Consider the following 18,621-nt stretch of genomic DNA (forward strand, 5'->3'; position numbering starts at 1 on the left):
GCACGCCGCGCTCGATTGGTATATCCTTAGTAAGTTCACCATTCGGGCCCCACCTAACTTTGGCAAAGTTCCTAGCGTGCAACTCGACTATCTGGGTTAACAGACAATTGGGTAGTCCAGCATTATGAAGGGACCTCCAGAGAAGTTCTCACGGAACTAAGTTAAATGCCGCCTTAAGGTCTACAAAGGCGACATACAAATGGCCCTTTTTTATGTGAACGTATTTCCAATAAAGGCAGCAGAACCTAAAGACCTGATCGATGGTACTCACTTTGCTCCTAAACCCAGCCTGGAACTTAGTGAGGACCATCTTGTCATCTAACCACTCATTTACGCTGGTTAAAATATGCCTTGAATAGATTTTCTGGAGGATGTCCATTAGGCTGATAGGTCGATAGTTCGAAGGGTTCGACCTGTCGCCTTTTTTAAAAATTAGGACAATCTCGGCTCCACGCCAGCTATTGGGAAAATCTTTGCTACGTGACAGCATGTTGCATAAAAAGTTTATGTAGGGTGCCCATATCTTTATGTTGTGTTTATAGAGATCCCCAGGTATTTTGTCTAACCCTGGTGCCTTACCGCTCTTCACAGAGTTTATTGCTGCCTCTGTTTCTTCAATTGTGAAATCAAGTGGGTCAGTAAGGGCTGTGTGCCAAGGTTCCTCAGCGTTAATCTCGCAGGGATTCCCATCATATTTTTTGTATAAGGTTGAGAAGTGGTTGACCCACATCATCTCATCGAGATAGACGTCCTTAACAACTCTTCCTACATGATTCCCATTCGCGACTAGCCGCCAAAAACCTATTATATCCTTTGTTTTTGCAGCATCTAGCATGTTGGCCCAACTGGCCTCTTCCCACAGCTTCTTTGATGCAGCCTGTACTCTCTTATAATCTTCCCTTGCAATTCTAACATCTGCTGGTGTTTTGGTTTTGATCGCCAACAATAGTTTCCCCTTGGATACCCTACAAGCCTTGTCATACCAGGGTTTACTATGTGACAAATTGCTCAGGTTTTGATGGCTCTTTTTTTGCATTTTTGTCACCAATACTTTTAATGCCTTAAAAAATTCATTGTGAAGAGCAATAAACTGTTCAGGGGTATTTAACTCGGGGGTGGGGTCTATGAAGGCTTCAAAATGCCCAGCTAGGTGTGAATATATTGCCGCAAGAATGTCGCCATACTCTAATATACGAGACCACTTCACTATGCGCCTGTTGTTACTAGCCAGGACCTCATCACTGGGACTATAAGACTCTTGTAATTTTGGTGTGCCCTCCTCCAAAACCAAACATTCTTCAATCAATAGATCCAGAGGGTAGTGATCACTCTCTGTCCTATCCTTCACTTCAAGATCTACCATGTGGTGCCAAATGGACAACGAAATAATTATAAAGTCTAAATTACTTTTACTGTTGTTCCTACAGAAGGTCGGTTTTTTTGAGGCGTCCGACGGGAGGTGACCATTGGCCCTAAGACCATGTTCCGCAGTCAATTTTACTAATTGTCCTGCCAGGGTTGTACAGTTTACAGATACAATGTTTTCCAGCGGAGGAATATTATTTGCTTGGTCTTCCTCCTCAAAGATCCCACTTAGCCCTTTGACTGGTTCCAAGTTACAGTTTAGATCACCAGCTATGATGATTGCTTCCTTACCTGCTAAACTTCCCAAAAAGCAATCTAGCTTTGTTAGGATAAGCGACTCCTTAGATGTAGATGCGGGTCTGTTGTAGACATTAATTAGGTAAAATACTTTCCCCACATCATTAGTAATTTTTAGAGCTAGTAGGTCTAAAGAGCCAGTGTCCATAACTTCAACCTGGATCCTCAGTGATAAGGCCACCTGATGGCCTACCCCTTGTCGATGGCACTGCTCCAATCCCATAGGTTTTGAAGCCCACCCTGTGGGGTACATCAACCGCCCATGATTCTTGTAGTAGGCAGAAGTCACTAGAATCATCATACTCTGCCCAGTCTGGGTCCCTCAAATTTTTGGCTACACCAGCTATATTCCACGATATTAATCTCAGTGTTGCCTAGCTGCGACTTGTTACTGGGGCTATTTCTAAATTTACCTGCCTTGGGTTAGGGACGAACGTGCCTGTTGAGTACACCATCTGTAGGTTCTCTACAGTAAACAATGTGTCTTGCTCACCATATATATTATCTATGTGTGTGCCGTTAATCCCTTTTTTTACAACAATGTTGGGAGTATTTCTCCCTCCCTGCTTATTCCCTTCAGCCATCACCTTTTTCCGCTCTGCTAGGGGACATTCCCTGGGATTATACACAGAATTAGGACTACTTGTGCGTGGTGAATCAACAGTGCTAATTTTGACACCCATCGTAGGCCTCAGTCAATCCACTGCTTCCAAACAGCTGAATCTGTTGTGTGTTGGGACACCTATCCAATGTCTTTGGTTACCCTGTCTCTCACCACTAGACCCTCCCTGAGCATAATGATTAACCAGACTCCACCCTCCCCCCCCCATCAATACGCTTTTCTGGCGGATAAAAGAAGGAGAGTGGTTTGGTGTCAATCTCAAGGGGTCCACTAAAAGAGTTCCACGCACAGATATGAATTACAGTACGTGGATCTTCAAATGTTACAATAACACAATCACCCGCAATGGATTTATTTCTGGGGCCTATCCATGGGGTCCTACGAAACATTAGGATTTTGCTCTTAGCGTGGTGAGGTATAGGTCTTTTTTCATTTAGCCAGTAAGAGACTTTGTTTTTGAGTGACCAGAAGGTTTCCTCATGATTATTATTATTTACTTCAGGTACCCCCGTCAACACTTCAACAAAGGGACTAGCATCCGGTGGTAAATTGATATATCCTCCTCTCCCTTTTCCCCCTTTCTGAATCCCCTTTTGATCCTGTTGGATGCGCTTAGTAGCATTTGTACCCTGGTGTGGGATTCTTTGATCTCTTTGGACAGTGACTACATGATTCAAGGTCCCTTTGGTCTGTTTGGACAGTGGCTACATGATTCAAGGTCGTTGCTTTTGGGTTGTTAGCGCTCTTACCCTTTATCGGGGAATTAGGTTTGGTCACATGGGGGGCCAGCCTGGCCAGTGGAGTCTGACTAGCACCAGTGATGGAATTAGGCGTTGGTCCGGCTATACTAATGCTTGTTAAGGCTATAATGCTTTTTTCCACCTCGAGTAACTGTTTTTCTATAGATGTCAATCTCGTTTCAAGAGGGGGTAAAAGTTTTTTTATGATATCACCTATTTCCTTCAATAAAATGTTAGTCCCACCTTCCGCATTCCTAGTTCCCAAACCTCCCGAATTACCTAAGTTTCCCATACTTTGCGGGCTCTCAGATATGTCTAAGTTTACAACATTTTGGACCTCTTTATCCCCACTTAATGAATTAAGAGGTACCAATTCAGTCCTATTTCCCTCATTGTTCACCACACACCTTGACACCTGTTCTTTTACTATTTTAGATTTTTTTCTAGCATAGGCTGAGGCGTTGGGCCGTTTCCTTTTTGATATTGCGCCTTCCTGTCTACCAGCAGTTGCCTCAAGCTTGCGTCGTCACCCTGGACGTCTGTCTCAATTTGTTTTACTAAAGTGTCTCCCGTGACGACTTGCCCATCGGGACTTGTGTTATCAGTGATAGTTTGCATGGTTTCTTGTGGCGAGGTTAATGTTGTGGAATGGGGAACCGGAATGTTGTGTATGTCGGCGTGTGTAACAAGTGAAACAGGGCTAGATACACGTTCGGGAGTTCTAGCTGATGCTATATGACCCAATGAAGACTTTTTCGACATTGCAATGTCCTGGGACAATCTCCTTGCAGCTGCTAGATCCATCGAAACTTTATGTTCCATTAGTTGAATACCCATGTCTATTACAGAATTTGATCTAGTAATAAAATCGTCAAGAGTGCCTGTAAGCAATTTTCCCCTTTGGCAGCCTTACTTCTACTTTCCCTAGTGGCCATCCTTTGTTATCCTTATATATTTTAATGGACTCACTAAAGACAATGTTTATATGTGGAGTAACACAAGATATAAGGCACAAAGAAGAATAATATGAAACCAAGGGAGGTGGCCTGGTCTGGTCTGGATCGGTCAGGAACGGGCTAGAACGGGCCCGCCCTTGGCCAGGCTTTGCCCTGCGCCGTCCCGCGCGCGTCCCGCGTGCGCGTTGGTGGGGGTGGCTAAATAGGCAGGAGGCAGGGCGGGAAGAGTCGCAGGTGCGGCCGGTTGAGCGCCCAAGTCACCCCTGGGACTCGCTGTCCCGCTCGGCCAATGTCCCTCCAGCAAATCAGCCCAAAAGTAGAAGTCCGGTTTCCTGGAACAGCAGGGAAGCAGCCAAAGCACCTCACGCCTCTCGCTGCGACTGCCTCGGCCCCGGCACACCCTCACTCAGTCTCCGGATCACTCAAGTGTTTTGGTGACTGCTTCCTCTCGTTTCCAAAGTCGTACTTTACGTTTTTAAATATATTCACAAACCGAAAATATCACATTGTTTTTATATTTCCTGATTTGCCTGGGTAGACTTAGTTCTCAAAGCTTCAGGTGCGATCTGTGGTTTTCCCAATGACGATTATAGCTTCCCGTTGGGCACTATCGGGCAGCTACTCAAAGCTTTTGCCCCAATTATCTTCACTCTATTTTCAAAATTCTTCATATTGATTTCGAAATCCTGTTGTAGATTGTTCATATATATATATATATATATATATGTATATTACCTACTGGCGGTCGCCAGTAGGTAGTTATAGATAGGACCTAGTTTCCATAGGAAATCCTCAACATTCTATTTGGATTAACTTTGGCTCTGGTGGATGAATCTTTGCGAATTTCTCAAAGAAGATGGCTCAGTCCGCTGCGCTCCTTCCCGGAAAGTTTGGGGGGGATTGGTGAAGCGGGGGCTGAGATAAAAGGGGGGTCCCAAAACTTGTTTTCTCCATGTTATTTTCCATAGGACGTTTAGACACGGCTACAGGTCGAACGGCTGAATGGGTTTATAAGAAATTTGGCAAAACTGTAGAGTCCGGCTCGCAGATTACGCTTTTTTTGGAATGGTGTAAATCCGTTCAGTAGTTGCTGAGAAAATTAAAGTTAAAGTCAATTATATATCTGTAAGCGCGCATCATCGCTGGCTGCGCACATGCTGAGTGCTTCTGATGCCACTAATTCAGTGCACCACAAGTCACCACCACTTGGCCTTATTGAGGCAGAATTAATTAGGCAAAAGACATTGCTCCAAGTGCGGCTCACCCAAACCACGCATCTTCGCTGGTTGCGCACACGCTGAGCGCCATTCTTGCCACTTACTCAGTTCACCACAAGTCAACACAACGTGGTTGTGGGCCCTTGTTCACTGCTGCCTCCGGCCTACACTGCAGTCAGCAGGTCTCACACATATCCAATCTAATCCTTTTCTGCATCAACACGCCCTCATCGCTGGCTGCACACACGCTGAGCTCTTCAGGTGCCACTAACTCTGTGCATAACAACTCAGGGACTCTTTATGATTCATGCTGTAGACACCGGGGCCAACAATGTCACCTCAGGCAGCAGGAATATTCCGAAAGGACATTAACAATTTCTTCACATGAGCATGCTCATCTCTGGCGCCCCTACCTCAGTGCACCACAACTCATGGACCCTTTATGATATAATCTTTTGTGTATGATTTCAGATCTGCTGCCCCTACCGCACCACACCGCAAGTCATGGACCCTTTACTATAGAATATTTTGTGTGTTATTTCAGATCTGGTGCCCCTATCTTAGTGCACCACAAGTCATGGAACATTTATGATTGAATCTCTGTGTGTGATCTGATAATCACTGTTATAGTTGTTTCCAACACTAACCATTCCCTGAGGGCTGGCTTACACTCACCCCACACGCATCCAGCACAAACGTCAATGGACATGTGACTCTGGTAATAAAAAGGGGCCGGGCGCACGTGTCCGTAGCCAGTTCCACTATCTATCTAACTGTGTCTGTGTGTTCATTATGTATGCATGATGGCCCTGGGCCCAACCACATTACATTGTGCTGTTGACTGCGCATGCAACCATGTTACCTCTGGCAGTGGGGAAGTCCTAGGTTATGTAACTTTGTCTCGGTCATTCGATAAGTACATGCGTAGAGACTGGATGATTAGAATACTGCAAGGAGAGTACGTGGTGAATTTATAAGTGCTTGGGGCTTGGCGGAGTGATTGGATAAGTGCATATGTTGGCGGAGTCTAACCCTGAGCATGAGCTTGGCTCTAATTGGCTGCCAACCAGTGGCAACTCCAGCAGAGCATCAGGATTGCAAACCAAACCTCGGGAGAGCCGCGCTACCTATGGGAGCGTGAGTAGGCACACCGCCAGTTCCTGAGGCACCCGACTTCTTTGCTACAGGATCCCCACAGCCTTTGCTCCAGTTCCCTGGGTTCCCACCCACTAAAATCTGGGCCACTGACTAGCGGGACTTCCGCATGGATGCCTAGAAAACCAAGTCCATGAGCTTGGAATTCTCATTGTGGTACACTGTATTCTCATTCAGTGGATACCCTCCCAGGTCGTTGATCTCTGGATCAAGGAATTCTGACTTTTGGATCCCCGGAGTCCCTTCCACTGGATCCCCTAAAGCGAGATGCTGGGTCCGTGGAGCACCGGTAATAAAAGGCCCAGAATCCTGTCTGCAAGAAATTCCCAGCCCCACAGCTGGGTCATTGACATATGGCGGATAGAATCTACGGAATTCTGTAAGCGTAAGAGGAGTGGCAAGAGCTGGCGTACGCCAGTCATGGGTGCAACTAGAGGCAAATTTTGGGGGAGGCTGATAAAAATTTTGGGGGAGGCCTAATTCTTCCAGTCATAGGCAGAGTGGAGATGCAGGGGCTCTAAGAAGGAGTGAAAACACAACAAAGCCTCATTAACAGGTAAATGGTCTTTTAAAGACCTGTGAAGTACTGGGGTGCCGTGCTGAGCTGCGCACCCAACATGTTCACACTAGGGGGCCGTGCTGAGAGCCGCACGACCAGTGCGTTCACATTAGAGGGACGTGCTGAGAGCCACGCACCCAGCCCGTTCACACTAGGGGGCCGTGCTGAGCGCTGCGTTAGGATTGCCACTCCAAACTTTTCTAAAAAAAAAGGTCCACTTACATTAATTGATACTTGCCTCAAGGACCCCATCCCCCGGGCACATGCCCAATTCTTGAATGCTTTTATTAATGGATGCCTGCATGGATGCCTGGAAAAACGAGTCCAGGAGCTTGGAACTCTCATTGTGGTATACCACGTTCTCATTCAGTGGATATCCTCCCAGGTCGTTGATTTCTGGATCACGGAATTTTGACTGTTGGATCCTGGAGTCCCCTCCACTGGATCCCATAAATCGAGATACTAGGCCCGTGGAGCACCGGTAATAAAAGGCCCAGAATCCTGTCTGCAAGATATTCCCAGCCCCACAGCTGGTTAATTGACTTTTGGCGGATAGAATCTATGTAATTCTGTAAGCGTAAGAGGAGTGGGCAGAGCTGGCGTACGCCAGTCAGGGGTGCAACTAAAGCCAAATTTCGGGTGAGGCTGATAAAAATTCCGGGGGGGGGGCTAATTCTTCTAGTCATAGGCAGAGTGGAGATGCAGGGGCTCTAAGAAGGAGTGAAAACACAACAAAGCCTCATTAACAGGTAAATGGTCTTTTAAAGACCTGTGAAGTACTCGGGTGCCATGCTGAGATCTGCGCACGCAGCACGTTCACACTAGGGTGCCGCGCTGAGAGCCGCGCACCGCACCCAGTGCGTTCACACTAGAGGGTCATGCTGAGAGCCACGCACCCAGCCGTTCACACTAGGGAGCCATGCTGAGAGCTGCATTAGGATCGCCTCTCCGAACTTTTCTAAAAAAAAAGGTCCACTTACATTCATTTATATTTGCCCCGAGGACCCCATCCCCAGGACACATGCCCAAATGTTGAATGTTTTTATTAATCATTAGGAAGGGGGGTACGTGGTCCCCCTTCCCTTGTCCACTTCTGGCCCTGGGGACCCCATCCCTGGGGCCTCCCCTCTTCATTGGGGACCATGGGGAGAGCCCGAATGCTCTCACAGTCCCCCGGCTGCCAGCCTCCTATGGGAACCAACATTGCTTTGGAGCAAGGGGAACTGCTAACATGCAGCTCCCCTTGCCCAAGAGCAATCCTGCTTTGCTTCCTGCCTTGCCATAGCAAACACCAATGTCTAGGTGTTTGGTACCCTGGGAAATTGCATGAGCTGGGCCTGGGGGGTGGTGGTCCCCAGTACCATCACGGGCTCCAGGAGGGGGGCCGCGTGGCCCACCTCACTCTATTTTCAAAGCCCTGGAGAAGTGGTGGTCCCTGGGGCTTTGCAGGGCCCACAAGGCCCCCCCTGCATATTTAATCAAAGCCCTGGGGGTGGTGGTCACCGGGGCTTAGGAAAGCCTCAGAGGCCGCCCACTAATTACAAAACAAGCCCCGGGGAGGTGGCAGTCCCCGGCACTGTGGAAAGGCCATGTGCCCTCCCGCACCTAAAATACATAGCCCCAGGGAGGTGGCGGTCCTTGGGGCTTCGGAGGCCCCACAGGCCCCCACAATATAATTACAGGATTGCCCCCGGAACCTGGCCCACCCGGGGCTCATTTAAATGAAGTGGGGGAGCACCCGCTTCATTTTTTTAAAATGTTTTCATCCGGATTCGCGCACCCATCGTACATTCAGACTTTAAAAAAAACTATATATATCATTTTGGGCCTGGGCGTCCTTGTGGGACCCCTGAGCAGGACAAGGGGGTCAGGGTGTTTCTACCCTGCCCCCTTTTTTTCTTTTTTAATCGTTTTTCAACTGTTTTCTTGTGACTAGGTTCTACTGAGTCAAAAAATGGCTGCCAACACTTCCTGGTTTGGAGTGTTGGCAGCCAATCACAATAAAGCTTGTGGTCATGGCAGCCAATCACAGTGAAGCTCGTTGTCAGGAAAGTGTGCGAACCCACCGCTGCCCCAGATATCGAATCTTGTATTTTTTTTAATTGCTAAGCAACTACTGAATGGATTTACACCATTTAAAAAAAAATCGCTTTCAGAACCAAGCACTACCTTTTTTCCAAATTTGGTGTAATTCCATTCAGCAGTTCTGGCTGTGGCCTTGGCTAAAGTTTCCCATGGGAAATTGATTTTCAGACTTTTCTTTTTTGAATTTCTCAACAACTACTTAACGGATTTACACCATTTAAAGAAAGGTCGCTTTCTGAACCAAGCGCTACCTTTTTGCCAAATTTGGTGTAATTCCGTTCAGCAGTTCGGGCTGTAGCCTCTAATAAAATTTCCTATGGAAATTAACATGGAGAAAAGAATAAGTTCTAACTATAACTACCTACTGGCAACCATCTATCCTTGGAGTCCAGTGAGAAAAGTGAGCTGGAAAGTAGGGGACAAATGACTTTCATTCCAATTCTTGCTGTGTCCTCTCCCTGAACCGTGGACGAAAATTATTACCCGCCATGACACTCTGCTAATAACATGCGGCATTGTGGAACCTGTAGTTTTCCAATCCACACAACCATTGTCAGCCAGCAGGTAACGTGGTCCAGGTGCACGCTTCACCATTGGGGAAGGAGGCGCTTACAAAAGACATTACTCAGAGAGACTGCGCAAAGATGGAGGCATCCGAAGAAGGCAGTTCGCTGAAACGCGTTATGCCCAAATATTCTAATAAAGGTCTTTGAAACCCCGCTGTGTCCCTTGTTGCTGCTTGATGGGAGGAGAACTACTGTGTTTTTTGCATGTTTGCCAGTGACACGCATAAAGTAACCCTTTCTGCAAGAGGTCACAACAGACATTGGCAAAAAGTGAAGGTGTTTCTGTGGCAGCGGATTGTCGTGACCCGCCACCTGACCCCTGGAACCGAGGATGTGCCAGCATATGCAGGTCCATGTCTCCACGGAATGGCGCAGTCAATGTACAGGCACCTTCTATCCTTGGAGTCCAGTGGGAAAAGGTGAGCTGGAAAGTAGGGGACAAATGACTTTCATTCCAATTCTTGCTGAGTCCTCTCCCTGAACCGTGGACGAAAAATCGTACATGCCATGACACTCTGCTAACAACATGCAGCATTGTGGAACCTGTAGTTTTCCAATCCAAACTACCGTTGTCAGCCAGCAGGTAACGTGGTCCAGGTGCATGCTTGACCATTGGGGAAGGAGGCGCCTACAAAAGACTTTACTCAGAGAGGCTGCGCAAAGATGGAGGCATCTGAGGAAGGCAGTTCACCAAAACGCGTAATGCCCAAATCTTCGAATAAAGGTCTATGAAGCCCCCCTGTGCCACTTGTTTCTGCTTGATGAGAGGAGAACTACTGTGGATATTTTGCCTGTTTGCCAGTGACATGCATAAAGGGACCCTTTTTACAAGAGGTCACGACAGACATTGGCAAAAAGTGAAGGTGTTTCCGTGGCAACGGATTGTCGTGACCCGCCACCTGACCCCTCTTTGAAATAAAACAACATTCCATTGAGAACTTCTCAGGCATACATTTCCCAAATGCATTTCGGGCTTTCTTTGCCCTTCGTCAGGGGGGCAACTATAAAGAAAACATAGGACCACTTTTCTAAAAATTAAATGGATCACAAAGGAAACCGCCTTATACATATTAGTGCCTGTTTAAATGCACCACTCTGTGAATATACACTCATGCTTACTTGACCAAGGATTGAAAAGAAAACCCTAGTGTTAAAAAGAAAAGAAAGAACAGAAAATGCATACTAACTGTTCCATGTGAGTTCTTCTGTTAATAACCGAGTTGAGGGACACAGGGCATTTCGCTCTATACATCGTCAGTCTAGAAACAAAACAAAATCGCTCCTCACAGTAATCAGTACCAAACATGAATACTATTAATAGGAACTGACCTCACCATGAAACAAATGTCTCTATGGTAGTTATTGTGGAACTAAAACACACTGCTTTATGAGCTTGAACAACAAACAGGCATTACCAACTGCATGAGAGCAGCTCAAAAGACTCACCCGCGGTCAACGATTGAATGACACTTGTTAGAAAGTCATCCTTTTGCCATGTTCACCCCCGTTTTTTGCCTAATGATCCTGGGGGTATCTGACTCTGACTGTACTCTGGGCCCTGCTAACCAGGGCCAGTGCTATATGTAAGAAAGTACATGTAATAGGGTACACTTACAATTGCAATGACATACTCTATAAGTTTCTAGTAGATTACAGGGCCAGTGGGTTCAAAATACCTATAAGTTCCAAATATATGGTGGGGCATGGAGGTTTAGAGGCCTAGCAGATTTCCTGCACTTGCATTTGTGCAATGCTGTGTGCCTAATGTTCCTTAAAAGGCGGACCTGCCTTGCAGGCTCACAATTTTTATTGACAGACCTTATATGTCCCTAGTGTATAATAGGGTCAGGAGGTTTGAACAACCTATAAGTCCCTAGTATGTAATACGGCCTGCAAGTATAGAGATCAGCAAATTTCCTGCACTTGCATGTGTGCACTGCTGAGTGCCTGCTGTCATTTTTACTGCAGCCTGGCCTTGTAGACTGTTTTGAAAAGTAAAATTGTGTACAAACTTGACTTTGGTGGTGTGATCACTTTAAAAGTGATGATCTAACTTATTTTTATATATTAGGTACCCCCAGAGTCTAACCTAGGTGTCTCAGGGTTGGGGTGGATGGGCATGTCACTATAAGCAGGGGCCTGATCAAAGATGTTTTTTATGCCCCGGTGAGGGAAAAACCTCCCATTTCAAGTTTCCCCACAGTAATTACCTAGCTCCATATGCTAACACAGCAATATTTAATTTAGTTTTAAATATTGCTGGAAAAGGAGGCAAATATCATTCAAGGACTGAAAAGATTGGTATTGAAAAATCCCACAACTTTCCATTGTTGAATTTATCATAACTAATTCAGAAGAGAAGTAACAGATCTTTCTTTTCTGTAAGCCAACATCCAGCCTTCTAGTGGTCTCTGCTGATTGTTCAGCCTTAACAGGCTTATCCAGTCTGCTTTGATTAGGTGATAAGTGCCCAGGCAGGATCAGTGGATATCTGAAGGAGAGAGCTCTGCCGCTAGGAAGGGTAGGGCCTGCATAGGGGGCTAGGTAAATCAAATTGAGCTCAAAGAGAGAGCAGATTAGTAAGGAATGCCAGGCATACTACAAGAAGTCCTTTATTACAAGTATCAGTGACAAGATGCGTACACAGCATTCACCACAAGTCTCACTCTCTAACTGCCATATTCCCCCATTTCCATCTCCCTTGGCAACCGCAAAGTTCCAAGGAAAATGTTAGTACTCAAAACGTACCTACCCCCACATCCTGTGCCCCAGCCATATGGTAGGTTTAGAACAGGTATTTGCAGAGGGAGGAGAGCTAATGAAAATGAGCCACACTGTGAGTTGGTTTAGCTAGCTCTTACTCCTCTGGAGGGAACTGATCTATGTTGGATTTTGGAAGTGCATTGCTTTGTGGGACAAGAAGATGCCACACTTTGGAGGACGTTGAGATGCTTTTGGGTGGCACCCAGTATCTCAATGGACAGAGTCCCCTGCTTGTTCCACAGAACACTGAATACATATCTAAGAGCTGCATAGTCTATCAGATGTGCTGCTGAAACTACAAGGAAAAGAAGGATTGCCCTGCTGGAATCTGGATTTGCACCCAAAGGCCTGGGCTCAGAATGACTGCGTCTGCTACACAATCTGGTACTAAAGCCCTAAGGGACTGTGCCTTGCTTTAGGAAGTATTAAGGATTGGACTACATGTAAGCTACAGGTTAACAGAGCCCACATGCATCATCTCCACCAAGAATCCCCATCCTGGAGTGCGTCCAGTGGACTTTTATGGATTTGGCATGGTGCATTGTGGGAATTGTCTCCCAGACATCCCAGAGACCATTTATGAGATTCCAGACCTTGGGATTGGTCATTTGGCTACTATGAATCTACAGAGAGACCTTCAGGAAGCACCTCTTGAAGTTGGGAGAACTTTTATGAAAATGCTCCATAAGGTGACCGACCAGACCTCGTCAAGACGGCAACCTTGAACCAACCCAGCCAGGATCTCAGGTTTGTCCTGCTGAAAGCTCCAGAGCTCCAAACCTCTAGGATTTGACTGGGACCTCGTGAGAAGTCCATCTGGCGAACCCTCTCTGAATCTAGCCTGCTGTTGAGTGCCGTCGGAAGAAAAAAGCTCCAGAAAAGTTTTTAAGTGTGAAGGTAAAATGTTGACCGGGTCTTCCCGCTTAGTGTTTCCAATCAGGGCTCCATCGTGGTCAGCCTCAAACTTTAACTTTGTCCCGGTCACACACGACCATATGTCCCAGAGTGGTGCCTAAGGCCTTTAAACACTATGAAGTGGTTAATACTCAAAAATTCACATCTCCAGTTTCCTACATCAGATTATTGTTGTTTTGGTGTCTATTTGTTCATAAAATTATTTCCTATTTTTATAAATTGGCATGGGATTTTGATTGGATGTTATGTTTTACTTATTTGATGTGTTGTTGTTTTTAAATGCTTTACACTCCTGTCCCCTAAGTTAGGCCTGACTTCTCGTCGGCTATAAACGGTTGAGCAAGGGGCTAATTTACTGAGACCTTTACTGGACCCTATACTGTGTTAGTGACCTTATTACTAGTGGTAGGTGCCTACTTACCAATGCCAAAAACCCACTTTCCAACAACATTGGACATGCCTGTCATGTAAAGTGAATCCAACATAAAGGTGTTTATCTTCCTACAAGTATTAGCCATTATATTTCATGACCATGTAGTTGTGTAAGTGCATCATTCCTTGTTTTGTGATCCACTTGTGCAAAAGTCCGATGCCGGCCACCTTCCCTGCGGTCACCTTCCCCTTGTAGGTAAACATCTACTGCAATCCCTCTACCTGGTGCAAGTGTAGATGCATTATTCAAATATATGGTCATGTGCATGCATAATATGAAGTCTTACCTCAAATGTTGAAAGGCCACTAACTAAGCACAAATGCTTCAAAAAGAACCAGCATTACCAGACAACTCAGTAAAAGGCAAATATAATACAATGTGATGTATTAAAATATGTGATCGCAAATTAGAGTCATTAAATTGTGCATCCTGATAACATGTACAAAATATGCAATGCTATGGTATTGAGAGGTTAAGTATTGTCAACATCAACAATCCAAATTCTGTTAGAAAAAAACAAAACATTTCCAGGATATCATTCATCCCCCAGGCATAAATAAAGAATATTTTAAGATTTATCCCAGCATTTTCACATTGCAAAAATCTTTTTACATTGTCAACACCTGTGGTAGATGTTACCCCTTTAAGGACCTGGATATGAAGTTGTGAAATATTATGTTTACATTGATGCTAATGGGACACCATACTGGAGGTCTTATCCATATATTACTTTTGTGTTTGGTCATTCTCACTTATGTTTCCCTTTCAGTTTTCCCTACATATAATAGGTCATAAGAGCTCTTCAAAGCATAAATACAACTTCTTGAATCACAACTTGCAGAGTGAGTTGATGCTATTTTATTGCCTTGGCATTAGAATGTCACTGTGTTGCCTAGAATTATATTATTGCAGAGTACACAATTTCCACATTTGATAGTTCTTTTGTATTTAGATTTATTGCTTGTCCCTTTTGTCTCTTCTTTTTTAGCAATGACTATGCTAGTTGCCCAGGATTTCCTGTCCCAGTCTGAACCCACCATCATAAACCTGGTAGTAAAAACCTCCTGTGCCTGGTACCTGAAAGGCTAGACTTGCAGAACTAGACATTTTGGATGATTCTAAAGTTGTACTACATTTAGAAATATCTCATATAAGACAAACCTCTTCTAATCAATGGAAGAGATCAGGGATTCGTTAAGGATTTGTGTGCAGTCATGTTTTTTTCGATTATTAATAGCGTGCATAGGGTGCTTTTACACTCAATTAAACATGTACACACTAATATAACTACTTCATCAGTCTACTTGTCTTGCCCCACATTAATTTCTTATGATGTGTAGAAGTATGTTTTCCTGATCCTTGTTAACTAGACTTCGGGGGCCTAGAAGTCATCTTTTTCAAAACGGATGCCTTCCCTGACTACCCCCTGCACATTTCACTGTTCCTTATTTCTGCAGCACACAGTTAAGCAGTCATGTTTGCTTATTTACATTGCCACATTTTTCACTGTTCATGATCAATCTCCCTAGTTTGGTACCTAAGGGCCTGATTTAGATTTCTGTGGACGAGTTCTCTGCCACAACGGTAACGGATATCCAGTATGCCGAAATATAAATCCCATAGTATATTATAGGATTTATTTTCCGGCGGACATGATATCCATCATCAGTGTGGCAGAGAAACCCATCTGCCAAAATCGAAATGAGCTCTAAATTGTAACTTATGTCAGGTTCCCTATGCTAGCTTGTGGACATCGCAGATAATTGCCTTAGCATGAGCTGAAGCCATTTTATTTGTGGCACCCATTTTGTTAGCCATGTGATTCTGCCGTCTTCACTGTTGCCTGCCTTTCTATTCTGCATGAGTCATCAACTGTAGTTAACTCCTTCAGTACTGTGCCAGAGCACTGTGTAAGCTCAGAAAGGCCTGTAGCTGCTAGAATGCACCTGTTTTTAGAATGTAACTGGCAGGCTGTTCCAACTGATGTAAGCAGTTCTGTCTCCCCTCCCACTCTGCTGACAAAGTGGTTTCTAACTGTCCATGTTAGTCGATAGCTATTCCTGTATATGCTTCTGCCTTCTACTTGAGTCTCCATACTTGCTGTGAAAGAAACAGGATATAAAAGACCCTTGATTTCTCTATTCCTTGTACTACCTCATACAGTGCCCGAGGGTGTTTTATTGATGTAGTCCCACTACAAGCGCGGCGAGGCCTCCGGGTAGTTTCAGCGCTATACAAATGCAATTTTCATTCATTCACTAGTGAGTGATTAATAAACTTGTTATTTGATATTCCAGCTTCCGTGCCAATCTCTATTTTGTTGGCTTAAGGACCAGTGGACGGATAAGGGTGAACCCCCGCACCGGTGGGCTCCTGAAAAAAGGCAAATTTTTACAAATTGGCGCCCAACTCGCGTGGCTCATTGGAGACGCAGCTGCCCGAAGAAGTGGTCTTGACGGAAGACAGGAATCTACTGAGAAGGTACCCTGCACGAGGAGACTCTTTGTCTTTGCAGATCAACGTGTTTTTCCAGTTTTCCCAATCTGACCCTCCAGGTGGTAGCCGGTCCTGACTAAGATCTCTTTTGGCATAAGTATTGCAGTGACCATTTGGTCAACCCAGAGCTTGGCAGGTAGAGGCTGGGGACTTTTGTCATTTAGTAAAATTCGTAAGTAGAGATATGGAGCGCTCTTGGGTGTTCCGCCAGGACATTTGGTATTTCGGTCTCTTCTTGTAAAGGCTTGGGAGTTTTACCCTATCTTCTTTTGGATGGGTCTGCAGACCCCTGTAATAGGCATGCCTTATGATTTGGTAATGACACAGAGTGTTTATGAACACCTCGCCAGACTAACTGGTAATTCAGCGTATTTTGGAAAAGGTCTGGGGCTAGAGCCTGTCTTCTTTGGTAAGGTCGTTGAAGCGGCACTTTTGATTTTGGGTTTGCGTGGCCAAGATTCTTGTTTTGTTTGTTTGTTTGCTGCAATAAACAAAGGCAGGTAATGAGGGGATTTTTGTCTCTACTGTTTAGACTTGGGATAAATACTATTTGATTATAATATTATATTTTATTATAATATTTTTGGCATGCCTGCTCCTAGCACACTTTGTAGAATGTGTTGCTGTATTGGAGGTACCAATATGGATCTAGAATGTAGTTAGCTGGCTCCCCTAGAGGGGACACTTAACAGGTTTATGTATATTAAATATGGCATTTCGTCCATAATGTATAGTACACTTTGGAACAAATATATAAACAAGGATCCTGATCTACGATGGCCAGTAAATGGGTCATTTGATTTAAAAAAGATTTTATGTTTGATTGTGTACAAATGTGGGGATTTTTCTCCTTATGATATCTGTAACATGGAACAGTCTTTGGGCTGTTTACTTGTCTTGGTACTGTATCGGGACTGCTTTTGAGAGCTCTTTTGTTTGTAAATATGATTTACAATTGGTTTGGTTTGGGTACAGTCTGTGGGCTGCCTCTTGTTTTTGTCCTAGTGTTAATTCATGGGTTGATTGTGTGTTTGAGTGTCTATGAGGTTTGTGGACTGACACAGGTGGTAATGCTTGTGATGTACATGTTTGAGGGAATCGCGACTGTGCTCTTTGTGTAATGATGGCGTGCCTCAGCAAGCTGTGTTGTGTGTTATGAGTGTGTGGCCCCTTCTTGAAAATGTCTGAAATGAACTCAATTTGGGTTGTTGTCGTCGTTGTGTTCTGCAGATGCCATTGAAAGAATTACACTTTAAATTTCAAAGAATAAATTATATAAAATATGTTTTGTAGCTGCACACTACTATGGAAAGTAAAAGCAGTAACAAAGTATAGATGTGTGAACATTTAATTATTATATTGCCACAATGGTAAAAATTTAGAATTAAAACTCGAAGCAGAATTGCCTAGCCTTCTATATAAAAAGAAATACCACTTGTAAATGTTATCTCACAACATATAAAGCGCTTTGAGACCTTTGGGTATACCAAGAGCTATATAATGTTAAACTAACTTTACCTAGAAAAAGGCACTCAAGAGGAAAAAGTAGGGCTCAATGAGAAAAATGAATTTGTGTGTTTTATACAACTAGGACTTAACAAAATTAAAAATAGATGCCCAGCATTTTGTTAGTACTGCCTATCAGCTGTGCAAAATGTTACAGCACTATCCTTAGATACATCATATTAAATATTAAAGGCATTCACAATATATGAGTAATTGGTTGCTGCTAAAATAAAAGTGTCCTTCTTTTACCACACTGCAAAAAATAGATTTTGACTGGCTTGGAATGCCTGGTTTTTAATAGAATGAACTGAGCCTCATTCCCAGCATCAGAAAGAGAGCTTTTAACAGCTGCTCAAGCTGTCTGTCCGAAGGAAGCTCTCTGTCAGAGCAGAGGGAGGTAATGAGTGGATTATCAACTTTTTGGTGTTTCTGTGAAGAAATTAGAATACAGCACATTGCTTTCATATTGGAAACAAATAGCATCATAATGGGCCCAGTGCCATTAAATGTCAGACAGGATTTATCAGCCCTAGCGCACAATGCCTTCTCTCCTGAAAAAAGTGTAGAAGCTAACACCTGCCGGTCATAAAACACAGCTAAGTAAATAGGACAGGCTTTACCCAGGCACAAGCTACAAATAAACACTGTGGCACCTAGGTTTAAAGTTAGTACAAAATGGCATAAAAGCATGTGCATTAAATTACTAATTTTGAAAAGTTTGAAATACAGCTTCATTATTTTGGATAAAAGAGAAAGGATAAAAGTAAGGACTTTCTTTCCTGTTGTTTTCCTAAGAAGCACATTTGTGACTCTGATGGTAAATAATGACTACTTTCTAAAGGGTGGAACAAACTATCTATGTTTCAGTAAAGTTTCTGTGCTTAGTTTCAAAAGAAGTTTTGTAAGTGTTATAAATAAATGCATTTAAGGACAAAAGGAAAGGAAG

The sequence above is a fragment of the Lissotriton helveticus genome, chromosome 3_1, assembly GCF_964261635.1.
Source record: "Lissotriton helveticus chromosome 3_1, aLisHel1.1, whole genome shotgun sequence".
In the NCBI taxonomy this organism is placed as follows: Eukaryota; Metazoa; Chordata; class Amphibia; order Caudata; family Salamandridae; genus Lissotriton; species Lissotriton helveticus.